The sequence below is a fragment of the Rhopalosiphum maidis genome, chromosome 1 (genome assembly GCF_003676215.2).
Source record: "Rhopalosiphum maidis isolate BTI-1 chromosome 1, ASM367621v3, whole genome shotgun sequence".
NCBI lineage: Eukaryota > Metazoa > Arthropoda > Insecta > Hemiptera > Aphididae > Rhopalosiphum > Rhopalosiphum maidis.
The window spans coordinates 77,897,400-77,919,471 of record NC_040877.1 but is presented as its reverse complement, the minus strand read 5'-3'; the positions used below and the strand labels follow the sequence as shown (position 1 = coordinate 77,919,471).

The 22,072-nt window shown below is 29.2% G+C and overlaps 1 protein-coding gene across 1 annotated transcript in view; it reads left to right on the top strand.

The window, feature by feature from the left end:
- LOC113556726 overlaps positions 1-9,765 on the top strand; it is a 34,384-nt gene extending 24,619 nt beyond the window's left edge. Inside the window, exon 2 of the mRNA XM_026961849.2 lies at positions 8,278-9,765. The gene's annotated coding sequence lies outside the window, so the exon portion shown is untranslated. The remainder of the gene's footprint in view (positions 1-8,277) is intronic.
- Positions 9,766-22,072: the final 12,307 nt, after the last annotated feature.

Here is a 22,072-nt window from a genome sequence, read left to right as displayed (position 1 = left end):
ATTTAAAATTAAAAATTTTTATACATCATTACAAGCTGAACATAAAGAGTCGAATTGATATTTAAATAAAAATTAAAATAAGTAATTTCTACAATATTAAAATGAATATACTACTTTACGTCTTGAAAATTATTTTACAAAAATATAAAATATAATATTATTAGAAAAGAATACAGTATACATATTGTATATACGACCGTGGTATCGGATCACGTTGAGCGCGGTGTACCTGTATAAATATATAATATATATATATATAGCGCCGCGCCAAGTAGGAGGTACCTACACCTATATACCTATAGGTATACGACGTACATAATATGTACCGTTACACACCACACCGGTGCCGAGATCGCTGCACCGACGAAGTCGACGTGACAGCGGAAATGGTCACCGCCACAGATGACGCGTTTACTATAATACACGATATTATATTATACATTGTCTCCTTATGGAAAATGGAGGAATGCGCGACGCGGTCGGCTGCGAAATTCACGACGATTTTCCTTTCGTGACCTACTCGCACGACGGCCCGCACCTAAAAACCGCATCGGCCTATATCGGCTATATCATCAAGTATATGGAGTAGGTACATGAAACCGGGGTGCAAATTCATACGTACACACTCACACACACATATATATATATATAGAGAGAGAGAGAGAGAGAGAGAGAAAAGTTTTAACGATGATAGGGCATATTTTTAATTATAATATATATTACTTTACGGACTATTTATTGCCAGGCCGTGGACGCGTGGAATTGTGTCAACCTATGAAGGACCACAGTAATATTGTAAATCATGTATAGTTGTTATAGGACTACGCTGCTAAGTTCTATTCTTCTGTGATCAAAGTATGATATCATACATAAAATATATACCTATGACTTATGAGTGCATTGCGTAACGACCTATATTGGCTATATGAAATTCCGACGAAGACCTATCTGGTCAATATCTGGATAGATATCGGTTCGTTTTATAAATATTATGTACAATACAAATAAAATTATCATAATATTAAGAAATCTGCCTAATTAGAATCACGAAAATGCACGTCCTGCGTGTACGTAATATATAATATATTGTACTCGTATATATATACTCGTAACTCGTATAAGCGATGGTGTTAACGACATAATATTTATAACACTGTTGTTATTTATCCTACAGTATCGCAACTACTGATGGTGTTTGACGGGGTTGTGATTAAAATGCAATAGATACTATATGGTTTACGATAATATATTAATCGATCGAATAATGACGAATCAAAAATTATTAGTATTATCGCGTGGCTAGTGATAATTTGCGTGCAGGCCGAGGAGAGTGTAGATTCATTAATCATTCATATTGTGTAAACGCATTAATCCACACTCAATCCGGATGTACCTACATAATATTATATCATACGTCTTATTTTATATATATGCACATAAGTACGTCCGGTCGTCCGACTATTTGTATTTGAAGCGTTTGAACTGAAAGTCTGAAAGAAAACCTTTGTGAAACGAAAAAAAAAACAATCATCAAATAAAACAATTGTCCGCACGTGCGTGCGAGTTAACGACTCATGATATTATTATTATTGTTATAAGTTATAACACTTACAATTAACACGTAGATATATAATAATAATATACAGAATGATTCACCAAGCATGTTTACCCGATATTTTTTCATTAATTAATGAATATTTTGATTTTTGATTTTTTTAAATATTATACTTAAGACCATATTATTTTAAAATTCTCGTGATTTTTGTGCTACTTAAAGGAGTGTTGCGGCGATATAAACTTATGTTTTTTAAAAGAAAACTACCTTTTAATTACTAAGATTTTCAAATTACTATAATAGCCTCCATATCTTTCAAACCCATTATCATAGGGTATAGTACACTAGGTTAATAACTCAAAAACTAAAGGTTTAAGTTTTGATTTTGATACGTCAAAATTTTCAGAGAAAAAACATCTACTAAATAATTTACATTACAAAAAAGGGGTTATCATTTGTAAAACAGAAGTTGATATCTTCACAAGATACTCTTTATTAAGTCTAAAGTACACCTTTCAACCTAAATATAGTACATATGAGACTAATAATAATGAATATATTAAAAAAATATCTTTCATACATTTAGACATAATTTTTTGTGTCCAAATATAAGTAATTTTATTTTACCGCATCAATACTACATTACACTTATTACATATAAATTAATTACAGTAATACTTACAATGACTTTTTCCGATGTCCAATACGTAAGTAGGACTCTTCTCATCTCGTGACGTCATGGCATGAATGTATATAATATATTTATAATACGTTATTAATATAATTTGTAATAAATAAAATGTTGCGCGTCAATTGAATTGACGGTTTTCTGGTGTAACATAGCTGTGGTGACGCGGGAAAGAAGAAGTCTCGATCATAGTCGTGAATATAGGAAATCTCAAGTGACAGCAGAGACGAAGACCGTGAATAAACTGTTTAATATAATGGATGAGAGTATGTCGGACGAAACGGGCGCGCGTCATCATTATAATGTAGGTTAGGACATAATTTGTTCAGAAAATCCGTAGCCGTTCGATGTATCCTGTCTGGTAGTATAGCTGCAATATGTGTATATACTTTCAGTTGGAGACTACACTTCAAAATGACCCACTCCCATCCTCTCCCTAAAAATGAACTTTTTAAAGTAAAATTGAATCATATATAATTTGAACCGCAAAAATATTTCTATCTCAATACGAAGACATAATATGAGTATTGTATATATACAGAATAGTAAGGTAGTCCTATTCCCCTCTACGCATTTCGCATCTAAACTTCAAATATCACGTATAAGCTATACTCATCCAAAATTCAATTTATAAAATATGCATGTGTCATTAAAATGAAATAAAAAATTATAATGCTAAAACATAGTAAAAAAGTTATTATTTTTTTTATTTTTTAATGACTTAAAATAATGTAAATTATTAAATATTGATTACATAAGTGTTCTTTGACAAAATAATCGCTTTGTTTGTATATCGCGTTTATTTATTATTTTAGGCTTTAGTTTATAAACGTATAATATCTAATAAACAAATGACAAATCAGTCAAGCGCGTTTTATGTACATAATAACGGCCAGAATAATTTGAGCAATAAATAATCACCATAATAATTATCTTTTTTTGGCACGCAGTAAACTAAATATGGGCTATTTACCTACCGATAAACCCGTCAAACCGACGTCGCCACAGCGCAGCGTCGTGTGGTACATTTACATACATAACAATAATTGCGCGATCATTCGTATCTCGTATATAAATCATCGTTATGTAGACGCGTTTAATCTAAAATAGGATTTTTTAATAATAATCGCGACAAATGACCGGGCGCACAATAAGATTATATATATACTATATAATATATAATATTTAATATTATATACTTGATATTAGGTCTCAGCGGTTATCGCAATAGGTGATTAACGACAATCCTATACATTATAGATTTATAAAATATATTGTACGCATAAATGATCATCTCAAATTCGAAATTCCTCTGGTCCGTGAAGATATCTTTCAACCAGAATAAAATTAATTATACGACTATCCGTCGCGTTAACGAAATAAATAGTAATATTATAAATTTCGACTTTCAATTCGTTTTATTGGTCATATCAGCGCTTCTCAACCTGTGGTACGCGAAGAAAATCTCCCTTTATAAAAAAAATTGGAATGAATCATTATTAACATTAAATATTATTTGGTTGATTTGGTGGTGTGAAGGTCGTTTTTAATTGTAATAATAAATAATAATAATAATTGTACATATTTAATTCAATTTAATTTCTTTTTGTACATTAAATACTTAATTCCCATTATTTTGTAATTCCTAATAAAATAAAATTCTATACATAATATAACATAAACATATACATTATTATAAGTAAAACAAATGGTCAAGTAGTACATAAAAATTTTCAAACTGTGTAGGTGGTACGCGGATATAAAAAGGTTGAGAACCGCTGGGTTATAAAATACTTATTATATATACTAAAATATGAAACTATTTTTCAATTTTTTTTCCATTTAGCTTTCGATCACGACAATATTTTACGTTTATATTTTTATAATTGCATGTACTGTACGTCGCTGTACATAAGTATCATGTATAATCTTTTTTCATTTTGAGTTTATAGTCGTGGATTGAAAAATTTCTCATAGTGGTTGCTGCATTCCACTATGGTCCACGTTTCGTTAGAAAAAAATGCCTGTTTACGCACGTCGCTGTCGACTTGATTGTCATCAATATATACGTGTTCAAGTGTTCTAATTAATGTTTTAATGTTATATATAGACATATAATATATAAATTATTGTAGATGACGAACGGTAATTTTTACGGTACTATATACGTGTTATTGTTTATATATCAGCCAAAATGCCTGCAAGGATGCGACGTCCTTCGGCTAAGTCACATATTATAATATAAACTATTCTCCTCGGCAGTGATACAATTGATATACGAAATACCTATACCTACGTATTGGTATTAAAATATTATCAATAAGTAGTAAACACACAATCGAATTTACTGTCCCGGCCATCGTAGTCGTCATCGTTATTAATCATTTTTATATTAATTATTATCATTTATCATACGCTTGGTTTTCGGGATCACGCGAACGGGCGTGATGGGGGCTAGAACCCGAGGAGGACTATGTAATATCGCTTAAATCGCATCTGTAGTTGCACATTATAAAACATCATGATCATTTGATGGTTTATACGAGAAGCATATAATGTGTTATATTATTATAAATCATCGTAATCGACAATAGGTATACAATAATAGGCGTCGGGTGTTTGCCACGTCAATGTAAACATTACGTCCTCGTCGGCAGCAAATTGAAAGCCATATATATATATATAATAATAGACGTGCACTTGATGTTATTATTATAATATTATATCAAATTTATGTACGATATATAGGTATCTATTTGCGTTGCGTGTTATGTAAAAGACTTTCCCACGTTCTGTTTCGGAAACGATTTACATTAAAAAACGGTCGTCAAGTCTTTACCCACTACAACACTACCCACTATAACTGCATAATATTATAATATATTTGGTCACATATTTTAATGATGTATATATATATCATACCCATCAACCATCATATACGATATGTATATATTATATAGTTGACTAGTTGAGTATATGACGCAGAGCACGCGTCGGGTCGCAGCGACCGCGTTCAACGGTAAACGCCGTTACATTGAACACGGGAAAATTTAAAAAAATAAAATAACAAACTGCGATACGATATTTTTAATAACATCGACAACGAAAATCGTTTAAAACCACAAATAGTGCAAAACATTCACATATTCATAGTGTATGTATTTATATTTTTTTTTAACATTTTTGAATGACAACACGCGTTTTTATTTAATATTTCTAAGCAGAATACGTTCAGAATATCTATAGTACTTATATATAATCAAATGCATATATAGTTTCAATTTTAAGTTTAGATGACCGAAGTACATATTGAAACCCTATAAAAAATTACTCCAATACTCCACTCATCTAAACTTAAAAGTTAAAATGCTAAAATAACTGATTATCTAATATACTTTTCAAAATCCAATTTTATGCACCCAAGTTGAGAACAATAGTTATATTATATAGGTACATACTCGGTCTCTCGACGATGTATCACTCACCTGCAAGTTGCAACACCGAGGGCTACAGATAATTTGATTTCTCAACGTCTGCAGTGCGTGATGATTGTTATGTCGAATCGCAATAAAAAATAAATTCAACTTTTCCCGTTTTCAGTCGATTGTAAAAACAATAACGATTAAGGTCACTGCGGTATGTACCTACATACTAAAGTGTTGCGCAACATTATTCATTCCCTCAAGCATTACCTCTGCGTTCGCAATATTATTTTAATATGTCAATAAAAAAACCTGACTTAAGCGGTGGCTTATATTATACGGCTAAACGTAGATATGGTGGTATAATAGAAGGGAGAAAAAAATCGTCAAGATATTGTACCCGCACGAAAAGCAGTTGGTCTGCGAAATTACCGAAACCCGTGGGAGACTTAAAATATGGGGTCGACGGTAAGTGCGATGATCCCAACTTTAAACACGGTTGAAGATTGTAGTAGAAAAAACAACACGCGTTACCCCGTAATCGTTTTCATTGCTTTATAATTATTATTATTCTAATGTCGGGTCGTGGATTGTCATGTTTTCGAATTATTTTTTCGTTTCATTTCGTGTGTTTTGGCAGCATTTCAAAACTAGGATAACAATATAAAAATATATATATCGCAATAAGATAATATAATGTATTATACGAAGTATGATAAATTGATGTTATCATATCATTGTATCATCTATTTCATATCATCTATCATTATATTGTACGAGATTGCGGGCGTCGCAAGACAATGAACTACATTATGACATGTTATATTATAATAATATGTGTTACCTACCCGCCTGTGTCCGTTATATTGCTATTCTATGGCGAGGACGATATATTATTGTATTATTTTAGCCTACTTTCGATGGTCACCCTCTGCACCTTCGCATGTTATTAAAATATGTGTAATGTATGCGCCGTATGTATACCGCACGCATTATTATTCCGCATCGGCGTAATCGGCCAAATTTGCGCAATGTAACGCACCTACGACAATTCTTAATTTTCTGCACATATATTGTATGCGAGCATTTTATTGTAAACATTGTATTTATACGAAAATTACACAATATAATAATATTATTATGACGATTGTAGTGTTGTATACACTATACCTGTTTATAATATTCTATTATGTTGTGTTACGTTTTTCGATTTCAAACGAACCGCCTTCGACGCCGAAAGCCCACACTTGGGTCGTGTTTCGTTTATACGCGCAACGCACACACACGCGTATTGTATTTAAAATGTAAATATATAATGCTATAAATGCATTTCAAATTTACGAAATCGGCAAGAAGGGCCTTTTATTTTTTGGTTCGAATGCAACATACGTTAAATATAAGGTTTATAAAAGTCGTATCAAGGAACCGTGTTTTTGGATATAAAAACTGTTACTAGGAATAAAAATAAAACAATTTTTGACACCAAACACAAAACCCTAGAATTGTAAGTAGTAAATATATACATTGAACAAAATTATAAAACTCAGTTAAATAACTGTAGTATTTTTTATTCTTCTAGTCTTTAGAATATATAATATAAATTTTATATTTTATTTGGGTGTACACTGTGATGTACAGTAAACACTCAATAATTCAAAAAGTATTAACAATGATTCGAAAAATGAATATAGATGGGTGTATCTACATAGATATAGATATTAAATGCTATTATTATAACATTTTTCCCTACTTTTTTTTTGATTTTATAATTACAATTTAAACGAAATATTTTTATAATACATTTCCAAGTATAACACAATATTATATACAGTAAATTTATTAAACGAAAATAATTTTTTTTTCATCAATAATCATTCTAATAAATTTACCATTTAAAATTTAAATGATACATTACATATTTCTCGAGGTTGTCACTTATCATTAATTTTACATTAACTACAAAATATACTTAACGATAATATACTATATATATTTATATTTGTTCGATATTTGATATTTATATACATACTTTGGATTACATAAAAAACAATAATAAACAATAAAATGTATATTGTCGTTTATAAATTACAAGTTAATTTAATAGTTTCACCAACTGACAGAAGTGTGAATAACACCACGAGCATGATATGTACATAATAATAATAAAAATGTCAGTATTTCGAATATCAATATGTAGATTGTACTATGTTAAAAATATAATCACCCTGTATACACATCGACGTCGGCGAGGACAGGCAGGACAGCTTTTTATATTTATATCTGTACGTATACGGGTTCAGGGCTTATATTATTACACTATTATAATTTAAAGTAGATAATAGAAACTATAGAAGGTTCCAAAAAATATATATTTGTTAAACTTTTTATTCGTTATTAGTGTTTATACGATTTTTAGTATCCGAAAAAGGAAGATAATTGTTTGGGAACGTTCCCACATTATAATACTTTCATTACGTAACATTAAAATAAAATAACAATACTGTAGACACCAAAACTATATATGCACTAATTGGTCTCCGACCATCATATTATACCGATTAATAAAAATAACAATTAATGGTTTTTAATTTAATTTTAATTTTTTTTTTCAGTGTTCTTCGACAAGAGAACCGAGCGGACATACAAGTATACAACGCAGAGAATATTACACACAACCATTACTCCTACAGACGTGAACAGTTCTTTTTTTCAACAGATTTAATATGTTATTAATTATTTTTAATTAATTTTAGTGTAAGATATTACCTATATTATTTTATTTATAGAAACGATAAAGGAAAATATGCCTTAAATATTCGAGCATACGTCATTCTATACATATGTATAATAAAAGTATGTATAGTGAGTATTCTAAACGCATAGGCACTATTTTATTTTACGCATATATTTGCGTCGTTACTAAACACTCGTTGGTTTATAGCCCACGAATATCATAAGAACCTATAAACGCGCGTATGTGTTGGCTATTGCATTAAATTTTTTTTCACGGTTTCATTAGAGAGAAGGTTTTTTTTGTACTAAATATGAACTCGACCTATAGACACTATAATTCCAGTTTTACGTTAAATATATACTTAATTATTATTATTTTATCAAAAAAAAAAAAATGTCTGACACGATACTGTATTGTTATAAAATTCGTGTTAGATAGAAGAAAATGTGAAAATTTGTAATAGGTACGTTTAATCTGTCTGACACATGTTTTATTTTATTAGTACAGTTAATGTCCATGAATAATTTTTCTTGCGCTAGTATAAAACATATTCTTTTGTAGATATTATTATTATAATGCGTTATAGGTACTAAAAAATAAATTTGTTATTTAAGTACGGTTTTGCTCAATAATCTTCTTTTTTATTTTTATTATATTACTTCTATCATTTTTTTTGTACTTAACAATAATATTAATTTTGATGTGTTTACGTTTTAAATATATTAACACGTTGAGAGATAATAATTACTTAATTCAATAATAATTTGTGTGGATAATTATTTACAATAATGACATAAAAACGTATTTTACAAAGTATGGACACGGAGACTATTTTTTTTTGTTCGTTTAAAAAAATAAAAATGTCTTGTAGTATTTACCTGACGTGGGTATATCGACCAAATTTCAATTTTATACTTTCAAACGGTATAATAAAACGGTCAACTGAGAAAAGGCACCGTTCGTAAAATATATCACAGCCACGCGCACTTAAAAGCGAAACCCGAGAATATCGTTATTTGCCTACTTTGTAAAACGATATTTTCGTGTGGTTGTAAACAGAATAAATAATAAGTCTCCGTGGTGGAAATAAATGAGCATTTAATATCCGGCCGTACCTACTGTACATAAGTATAAATTATTATTATTATATTATTATTATTATTATTGAATCGACGACTGATGTAACGAGTAGGGATAGCGTGCCATTTTTATATGCTTATACAAAGAATGGTATTTTTTTACTGTAGATTTTTATTGATTAATATTATTATTATTATTATTATTATTATTATTATTATCATTGTGTATGACTTAATATAGAAATGCTGTTATTAAAAATATGTTAAATAAAGTATACAATTTTTCATTGACGTCTATTTATATTTAATTTTCAACTTTTTTAACAAATTAGTCGAAAAAAAAGTATCAAATTCAGAATAATTTATACAATAGGACAATATTTTTATTTACATTTAGCATGTTTTATAATATATATAGGGTGCCTAACCAAGCTAACTCATCCTGTATTTCACGAATTTCCTTTAATTATAAATTTATTTAAATTCTGACTTTTAGAATTTTTAAGTATAATATATAGATACATAATTCATATTTTCTAGTGTTTCGATTTTTCCCTGTGGCAATACTCCATTTCTTTAGTGAGAATCAACCTTTTTATTGTAATTTATGAAGCAAAAGAGTTTTTTGAAAATGTTGATAGGTACACTTGAGTTATTAAAATGTCCATATCAAGGATACTCCTTTAAATTAATTTTACAAAAATATAAAACAACGTAATATTGGGTCTAGTATTTATTGTACTCAGAGATTTTTACAAATTATAACATTTTGATAGATTAATGTTAAAATGGGTAGGTATACTAATGTTTAATATCATTAGTTAAGTACATGAAGTTAAAAGCTCTTAAAAGCTACTCGTACTAATACTCAAAAGCTATGTACTCGTACGAATATCAATTTTAGATAATCTAAAGTTATCTGACATGGAAAAATTTACAATTTTCAATTTAAAAGGCCAATTTTCTTTTGAAAAAAATAAGTTTGTGTCGCCACATAATACTCCTTAAATGGTATAAAAATCTAAATATTTAAAAATGTGTTACTTAGGTACCTGTATACTTACACGTTTCAAAAATCATAATTTGAATAATTCTATTATTAAAAGAAATAATAATGAACATGCATACCTATTGAATTACTCTGTGCACATATGTATATGTGTGTTTGTATTTTTTCATTAAAAAAATAATGCAATAAACTAATAATAATTGTGCACGGAGAATATATGTGAGTACGAGGTATATATGGTTTATTACGACGTGTACCTAATAAACCAGATGGACCATAACAGTGGTATATAATTGCAGCAAGTGCATTTTATTATTGTTTTGTGGTGACTATATTGAGTCTAAAATGTATCATATAATTAATAGAATCAATTGTGTCATTATAATGACTAATACACACGCGATTACCGTGGTAATATTGCAAAATATAAAAATCATTCTCAGTAATCCTCTTCCATTTAGTTTTATTCGTGTCTGCGGCTCAGTGGAAAACATTTAATGTATTTTAAGGCGTAAATTAGTTGTATAAAATATAGCAAACTCCACATATTATGTGGAGTATTGCAAAAACACCACGTGCTAATGTCGGACAATGTATCCGACTGGAATTTGAAAAAAAAATTTTAAATATCAAACTATGCTGTACGAGTTAAATTATTTATACTAGCTAAAGTGAAATATAAATAGGTTGAATTTTTAAAGTATACGAATATAAATAACAATATTAACATAGCTACCTACTATTCGACAAATATAATAGCGGCGACATAAATGTTTATACCTATTGCGAGAATTTTAGCTTAAGCCTTAAGGTACATTATAATCTGTTCACAAGAGAATATAAAAGCGTACGAAAATAAAACTATATATTCAAGTACCATAGTCCAAGACTTTATAATTAATTGAAATTTGCATAATATTATATTATGCGTGTTTCGTATATAGTTTCCGTTTGAACGGATTAAAATATTATATCAATAATGTATCATGGGAAAAAAATCTCGAAAATTAATTTTTATAACATGTAAATTGTAAACGTATACATGCGGTATACAGGGTGTACCGTGGAGTTTTATATTCTTATTGTTCTACATTAGAACCAAAATTTAAAGCAAACCAGTTTTAATAAAAAAAAATACTCGTAGTAGTTATTATTTTTTCCCGAAAATTCTTGTAAAAGAAATATAGCGGAAAAGGGTTGAAAAGTGTGTATATACATTGCAGAGTTCAAATCAGAATAAATTGACTAATCGTACGTATACTTTTTAAACCAATATTGCAATAATATATCATTCTTAACGTTTAGGTTTCAATGCTAAGTTTAAAAAAATGCTCATTTCAGTATTTTATAAGAAAAACAAACAAATTCCTTCAATTAGTACAGAACGACCATCGTATATGCTGTCATGGCGATAAAACCCTATCCAGATACTATATTAATAAATAATTATGTGTTTTAATTTATTTATTGATTTTTACAATACCTAGCTTATAGGTGAGTATAACAGTATGAATAACTATATAAAAACAGCCTCATAAAATCTAACTTATTTATAGGTTAAAAATTGTATACTTATGGGTAGTTGGATATATAGTTACTTGTTAAGTATAATTGTTAACAAATTTTGACGAAGAATTCTACAAAATAGAATGAAAACAAATAGTTTTACTAAAATCTACTTATATTCATTACAACTTATATTCATTCAATCAAGAGTATACCATATTAGAACTAACATAACGTATGTACACCCATATGGCCATATATTAATGATTTTCCCCATGTATAATTATAAAACATAAAAAATCAACATTGTTCACGCATGATATGTATACATGATAATGATATGTGATCTATATTCTGCAAATACGTATGTATTCAGGTATTTTATTGAGCATTATATGAATATAATGATCAATAATAGTATTGTATTATATTAACAATTGATAACTACAATACTGTTTACATTATTGTTTGATGTTAAAATATATCATAGATGTTTAATCACGTAATAGTAATAATAGTATAATAATTAATGCTATTACTTTTTCAAATTACTATTATTACTGTTATACTGTCGAGTTCAATATTTCTACCTTGCGCTTCACTCCGCATCATCATAATAACGAGTACATCCGAAATGCATGCCGAAAAAAAAATTTTAATTTCTTAAAAACTTATGTAGTAGTTAACTGTTTATTTCCACCATTCATTTGGGTTGAATTTTCTAATTTTACAATGCGTACAACTAATGTTTGTGAATCATTCCATTCCAAAGTGAATAGCATGTTTTACTCTCTAAGTCCAGTAGTTAAATTAGTAGAGGTTTCAAAGCAAGTACAAAGTAATATATATATGTAAAAATGCGTAGTTAAAATTTAAATAATAGACGTCGAAAAATATTTGAAAAAGAAAAATGTATAAGTTTAATGATAACACAATTTCATAATGAAATTAATAGAATTTTATCTATAAAAAAATTGGCATAAATGGTGTTTCCGACATCAAAATAAATAAAATAATATTCAGTGTCAACCTCTCCAATACTTATAATTTATATATTTTATTTTAATATAAAAAAAGCCCGTTTATTTATTGGAAAACTAAGTTAAATTATTTTATTTAGTAAAATTATGCAGGGCTTGCAATTTGAACATTCTAATTTATGTTTATTTTTTGGCATGGAATTAGAGTGTACCGATAATAACTTCGTAATTTGATTTATATTTCCTAATCGATAGAAAATTCAAAAATATAAAGTCAAAAACAAATATTATCATCTAAAAAAAATATTTATAAGATTAGATCTTATTCTAATTAATTTATTAGAATTCAACGATAATTTGACTGAACAATTAGAAATAGGCATGCAATAATATTTGTATACATAATCTTTATACTTCCATAAGTTTCATTATAATATAATTTAAATTTTAAATATATAGTAGAAGTTCAAAAAAAAATATAAATATTCCTGATCATTGAAATAGATGGAATCAATGCACTAACACTATAATTAAAATAATAGAAAATGTTTTGCACTTCTCTTTCTAGTAGTAACATTAAAATCAAAATAACAAAATTTGCTCATCTACTCTTTCAAATTTCGCCTGCAGAATATGCCCTGGCTACGGGTTACAATAAATAAAAGAAATGCATAATATTTTGTGTGACCTATTTATCGTAACATGCCATGATAGATTTTGCGGTGGCAGAAGCACCTACTGAGGTTTTTTGTAACCCAAATGTTCTTATCTATAAAAAAAAAATGTAATTTATGAGATATAATTTTTCATATATTTCGATGTAAGTATTCAAAAATGTGAGACAAAAATACTTTTGCTATATTTATTACTTATTAATTTTTTTGTAATTTTAGGAATGATATTCGTATACGAATTTATAAACACTAAATTGCCTTCTTTGCTGGCGCCACTGTACAATAAGTAAGAACTAACAAAGTTATAATGTGAAATTAAACTCATATATTATAGATTATTGTCATATCGATGTGCAATTTTTATAGTATCTATGTGGTTCGAAAAAAAAAAATTCTCGTTGCATAGATAGCTCTTTTGCGTAGTTGCGTGATCTTTACATAATTTTAATAATTATAAGCAGTACTTAAAAGAAAATAATAATAACAATAATGAACGCATCATTTTCGCGTGTTCTAGTGATTCAGGACGCGTGATTTCGCCTTTTCGGCTCACATATAAATATTATGGACGAGTAGTTTACCTCAACATCACATAAAATGATACATTATAATATGTAATTATTATGATTGGCCTATGAATATTTTTCTCTTTCACTACATTTATTCCTATATAACTATTACCTGTTATTCAGATACAGATTATGTGTATGTGTATGCTTGTGCAAGTATAAAACCAGCGTAGGACCCATACGCAATATCCGTGAATTTTTGTTACCAAACAACAAACTGCAACGTTCTGTGTGCCATGAATTGCATAAATAATTATACCCAGTATTATTACTGTCTTACAAACGCATATATTATGTACAGTTGCAGTTATTGCAGTTTAGCGACAATACATATTATGTAATATATAACATTATAATATACAGAGTGATTCAACAAATAACATACGCTCCAAATGTTTTGATTTAACAACCAATTTATGCAAAATTTACTATTTAGAATTTTTAAATATACTTTTTTTACTTTTTATTTACAATCTGTAAATTCTTTATACGATAAGAACATTGATTATTATTGTACAATAACTCTGTTATTAATTATATAAACTACTTAAAATGTACTTTTATTTAAAAAAAAAATTGTCTTGTTACTCGTAGATTAATAGGTCGCACAAATTAGCCTATACGTTTAAGTAGTAAGTCAGAGTGATTTATATTGTCGAGTCTTCAAAATATTCTTATAAGACCATTATATAATATATATATTCAAATAATTCTAAATCAGATTTTTTGTACTACTTGAGTGTTCCGTGGAATTGTAAACTTTGAAAAAATAAAGGTTGAGTGTGCTTGGCGAATCACTCTGTATATATTATAAGAACGCTATTGTAGCCTACAGTTCATACTAAGTCTGCTGAAATATCTTGTACCCAAATCACTCGATCACAAGAAAACAACTATCGATCAATAATAATTATTAATTATAGCATGATAATCATTATTATAAATTATAATATAGGTTAGTCACTTTTACCCGACGTACTTTTTAATACTCGATTGTATACGTATTATACATTATTTAATAATATTTTTGTTTACAAACTATACTTGACTGCGAATAATTTAATATCATGTAGGCACTTGCAGTTCAGAAAAACCTTCGCCAATATAAAAAAATATGTAACGAACGCACGAGTATGACATTATGCAATACGTGAAAAGTGGAAAATGTGAATAAGGAGGATTTAGTGCAAGACAAGACTTCGTGAGATTTATGTACTAAACATGACGTATAATACGGCAAAGCATATTACACCCAATAAAAGGGTTCTTTTATACTGTTCCAAGAATGTGTCAGCAAGATTGTATTTACCGCAATGTATACGTAGTACAAACGTATAATATATTATGTATATATAATATAGGTATATGCAATGTGTATAATATAGTAACCGGGGACTTCTGTAGTTGCGTTTCAGTACGTTTTTGTTATGTGATTATCATTATTTTTCGTTGACAATCATCTTGCAAAGGACAAAATATTATATTGGTGCATTTTATGTATTATTATTTTTATACAATTCGTTTATACATTTTTCGAAATCGGACAGGTAGTTTCGGACAATAAAATAGGCTCGGCCCTATTGGATTCCGAGGTTTTCAAATATATGTACAGTAAGTATATAAAAATATCTGCACGTCGATGACGCCCTTGGAGATCCCGTCATTGTGTAATGTGTGTTTAACTCGCAAATTCTGGTGCTTTTGTACTCGGATGTACATCGTCGTTTCATACATATATAATATAAATGTAATATGGTGGGTAGTAGGTACGATGACGAGTTAAATAATATTTATATATATATATATATATAATATGACGACGTTCATTAGTGGAGGAACAACTATTCGAATAATGGTAATGTAAAATATTAATAATAATGATAAATTGTAGGCGCGGAACGTTAATAAAATATTAGAGACGCCGGATAAGAATAGAGGTGATGAATCTCGTATATAATAATAATATTATATGTTCATGTATAAATCATAATACAATACTGTATGATCGGACGTCATTAATCCGATAGCGAGTCCTGTAGGTAATAATAATATTGCTTTTTTACGCGCCTGACACGTATATAATACACTGATATCGAACTGTATATGTATATAATATTAATTATTTACGTATAGATGGGTCGACGACAACATGTGCATTGCATACGATAATGTATATCAAACAATATATAGTAATTGCGTGTTATATACGTAAACATTATACGTACATACGAGTGTAATATATTAATATGGTATATAAATACGTACAGGGCGACGTCCGTGATTCAATGTTCGTGCATTGTTTCGACTCGTAAACGGATTTTTGTTTTCGAAACAGCTGACGGTAGTTACACATATATCGTTCACAGATTAAAATAAATAACGAACGAACGAATGAACGAGGCTGTACGATAACATAATACCTATTGGAAGACACTTGCACATAGAACCCGTAAGGGAGGATCGAAGAATGCTCGTGGCTTCATAAAGTCACGGGTTGACAACAAAATGATATTCATTTACTAATCTTCGTCGCGTATCACACGAGTATTACACGAGTTGTCGTGGTCTTCGTGAAGACCTGCGGTAGTATTTCAAAACTATTTATAATATTCTATTTATCGGTGGCGTAATATGAGCTACCATTAAAATTTTTCAGGGCAGCAAACATTCGTAGACCAAACGTGGTGTCACTGGTATCCATCTTATCATAATATGTATGGTCACTATACGTATAGCCGCGGACTGAATAAAAAATAAATTTATGTCACACCCCGTACCTGATAGTAATTTAATCAGACCTTGAAACCGGTTACCGGTGTTTACCGAAAACCGATAATTTTCCGAAATTTTGAGAACCTAAAATCGGTTACCGTCGTCTTAAAACCATTTTTATTCACGGTTATCGGTTATCGGTTACCGTGACGATTTTCCAGCTAAAAACGTTAATAAAATAATCGGTTATAAGTTATAACCGATTACCGGTATTTATTATAACTATTACCATGATTACAATTTACAAAGACCAATCAAAATAAGATAAAAGGGGATTTAGTTGTGAGCACCCCTTAAAACGTAGTCTGTCTCTGATAGCCGATAGGGCATGGGTAGTCAGTTACCGGGAACTAAAATTTGAAGTGGTTATCGCTTAATCGGTAACCTGTAATCTTCGGTAAAGTACCGCTAACGACAGGACCGGTTTAAAAACGGTAACCGGTATCACAAAAAAATAAAATATATCGCCAATATGGTAACCGATAATTTTGATAACGACTTCCAGCCTTAAAGTTAATCATTGGATGTACCTTGTTATAGACGTAAGAAAATATAATTACCAAACAAACAAAGACGGCTTATTTAAATGTGATTGAATCGAAAAATTGTATTCTATTCGATAAATATCATAATAAAGTTGACTGAGATTTGTGTCAGTCTTGTCACGCATAATAGTCCTATCCAGTATATTATGAATTGTTATTTGCAAACACCGATGTACCTACATATGTTATGTGTTACACGAATTTCGAATTGAAATCATAATACAATAGATATATTATTGAATTGGATATACTACTCATCAATATAAACACGTTGGGAGTGTAACAAATGTATATTATGCGCTTTTGTACGCCGTACAATTTGTCGGAGTGACGACTTCTACCCCACAGGAATGTATTTTATGATAACAACGTACTACGTACTAAACTGAACTTCGAGAAGCGTATAGAGCCAGATAATTAGAACCGTTCTGTATACTATATATATACTATACTACGTGGCGCATATTATGTCCACATGACGTGATGACGACTCAGTCGAGAAGCAACACCACGGCACGCGCAACCCGTTTCCGAGATGTATTGCTATATACGCACGTGGCGCGGGCATTAAATAACGCCAACAGCCAAATGCATGACGGTACGAGTGCACGAAGGTATTACGACTGCCATTCGTTTACGGTACGTTTCCGAAGAGCCCGACTTACACAACTTACAGGATGTTTCGCCGAGTCTTGCCCTTGTGGATGTAAGCACTTATACAGTCTATATATATATATACCAATTACCGAGTACCACTATACATTTGTCGACACTGCTGTCTCCCGCAGGCTACACAGCCCGTAAACGTTGAAACGTCCACGTCACATTATGTTGTATTATATTTTAAAACAATAATAAATTAATAAATTTTAAATTATTTTCACTAGCTCTGTAAATTCGATAGGTCGGATAAACGAACGAAAAAATAATTTTTAATTATCTTATTTCGCGTTTAGTGCGAACTGTTCAGGTGAAAACACTGAAAACTATAATTCAGTGAGCGTGCTTGTTAAATTGCCGTGCATTATTATTAAGTACCCTAAAAATAACATACGTGTGATTATGATAATTTAGTGGTGTACGAGTATATATAATATAATATCGTTATTGCTTATTAATTATTATCATTATTGGTGTTCTAATTTATATTATTATAATTAAATAATGAACGCTAAAATGAGTGATGTACAATATGTATATATTATAAGCAATTGCTTATATGCATCGAGTGTGTAGTAGAATAATAATATGCATTACAATATTTACGGTTAGTAATAATTTTCTATCGGGAAAAAACATAATTATAATTACCGAATACGACTCATTCATATAATATGGCATAAACGAATATTATAATTAAATATCATATCACAGTTATCTATTATTGGCGTGTTATGTGTTGTAGCATTGATTATAATATAGTAAACTGTACTATTGTTAATCAATGGTTGTAATGATTCGTTTGTTACTGACTTTAGCACTATCGTCGATGCGTTGACGCGCTATAAAGATTATTCATCGAATCCGTGAATATTAAAAATTAAAATATCATATTATATAGGTTTACTTTAGGTGAGTATAAAAAACGAAACGGTCGAATATTTATTACGAATTATTGGGTAATACATTTCTTAAAATAAATATTCAATACTATTATATGATATATTTTATATGGCGGATATGCACGTGTTTATATATTTTGGCGTCTATTATGTTGGGTAGTACTATATTACCTACGTCAATATAAAGTTGGATCATTTGGGTCGTAATAATTATTGAAATTAATTTCAAATACTTTGTTTTGCATTAGTTTTTATCTATTATAGGTGCAGTATCTATTATAGCATATTAGACCCTATTATAATATATTGTGTTATTACGTACATTATTATATACCTATAATTATTATTTTTCAGATTGGTTTTAATTCTATAAGGCCAGCAAAGATAACCGGTTTGTTATACATAATATTAAGACTGCGAGTTCAACAACTATATTAGTCATTAGAATGTGATTAGAAATAACAAAAGTTGAGTATTCTGAAAAATTCAATTCTTTGAAGTCGAGTACTTATATTATAATAGTAGGTACGACACACGATATCCGGTTAAAAAGACTCAAAACCCGACGAGTTTGTCGAAAATATTAAAAAATTTTTAAGACATAATGTTCCATAGTTCGTTTAAATTGCCTATACTAAACTCCCTAAAAACTAGACAGCTTGGCACGTGGCACATTCGAGTTTCGGCGTAACATTGTTGCGATGGTAGGTCGCGGCGCTTTGATTTCAAATAAACTGAAGATATTGTGTACCTAACTACCTAATAATAAATGAAACCCGTGACGTACATTTGTCCGGCGGCTTAGATGGGAGTGGTATGATAATATTGATGAGAATACTACCAAAAACGTATATTGAACGTCCACGATCTCCCATCTCCATTACAAACACGTCATAGTGTATACAAAAACTCAAACGCAATAGCATAACATTAATCTGAGTGAATTACTGCATTTTATTGGCCGTAACATTGCTCGTAAGTGTCGTAGATTACATAATAATATTATATCTATGATTTCGATTCTGGTATGGCTATGCTGTTACAATATTGTTAGGTGCCTCATTACGACCATCGTGACAAGCACGCGTGACATGAGAGTTGTAAAATGACTTTTCTTCGGGCACTGCAGTCTTGTAAAAGATACTTTTTAAATTAATTCGGATACAGGTAGTCATATATTGAAAGTATGTTTAAAATAGATATTAGAATACTCGATAAAAAAAAAGGAATTTGAGTAACAAAATACATAAACTTTAAAAATATTTTCAGCTTTCAAATTTTTACATTTTTTTACATAAATTAACTGAATGGAATTTTTATAATTTACTTGTTATACATTAATTTTATAGGGAATATTATGCTATTTTGTTTAGTCTAATCATAAATAAAACATCTATTTCTTGAAAGTTCGGTTGAATCTGCACAGTGTAAAAAATAATTCAATCGCGATTAAGAACATAATATGAATATAGAAATATTTGTTTTCTTGATGTGAGCATTATTTTTACTATAGAACCGATGGGTGATGGAACCTAACTGTAGAATTTAACTGTTAAATTGATTTTATCTCTGAGAATTATTATCTGTACATTTGAAACCTTAATATGTTATATCAATCGATAAAAATAAAATGTATTTAAAATATTTAGTTGAACATCCACTTAAAATGGATTTTAATATATACACATTACACATATACAATACTGATAAAATATTATTATTAATACAGTATTATGTATAACGGTCACAGAGCATCACAATATTTTTACATACGTGATCAACATGCTGCAGCATCCATGGAAGTACCAAGACTATCAAGTACTATATAGGTACTATACTAGTATAATATTTGATTTTAACTTGTATAAATAACATACACACACATATATATATATACACTTATATATGTATTATTATGTATTCAGTCACACGCGTATAATGCCGGGTAAATACTAGATACGCGGTCCAGAGACACGACCAGTCGACCTTCGAAAGCGCCCCGGACGACGCAGTTCGAAGACATTATAAATATAATATACCTACCTACGTGAATCGGGTAAAACATACTTCGATTATGTTCACTGTAAGTATATAATACGACCACGCACTACTTTTGCTTACGTGGACCATGAAAACGATAAAAAAATTATAGAACCATAATAGCAAAACAATGTTTACAAAACAAACAATCCTGAAAATTTAAAATATTTATGCATAATATACGATGGTATTGGTGATAAATTTATTATATTTCTTACAAATATTACAATATAAGTATGTATAAATATTATATTAAGCCACCTAAGCATATTTACCTGTACATTTTTTTAAAAAACTTATTGTACTTCTCGTGTTGACTAATTCAATCGTATAAATCACTATTGTAAAATGTTGGTGATAAGCAGCAAATAGTGATGATAGAGAGAGTAGATCCGCCAAATAACATTATCGTGCAGATTAGATTGTGATTCGATAGATATTATCAACAATATGTATCTCAATAATAAATACGAGCATGCACTCGTAAATAAAAATTATAATCGGTGCAATTTGATTTTTAACAATTTGTGATGAAAAATATAAAAATGTATTACAAATATTCGCTAATTAAATGTATTTTATTTAGACAATATATCTATTTTATTTCATATTTACACATAAACCACTCTTGCCGATACATATAATATATTATTATAATATTATACGCTGTTTTTCTGTATGTATAATAATATAGTCTATGTGTTTAAACATACACAAACTTATATTTAACGTTGAAAGTCAATTGTCCTAATAATTCGGGGGTGGTGGGGAGTTGGTGAGTTTGGTGTAGGTGTCATAATACCCCTCTCAATGATATTTATTTTAGTACGTAGGTGGCATTTATCATTGAAACTATACATATTGCAAAATAAACGTTCGTTAATATAAACATTATTTTCCTAATTTTATAATGAATATATTATACACAAACACAACA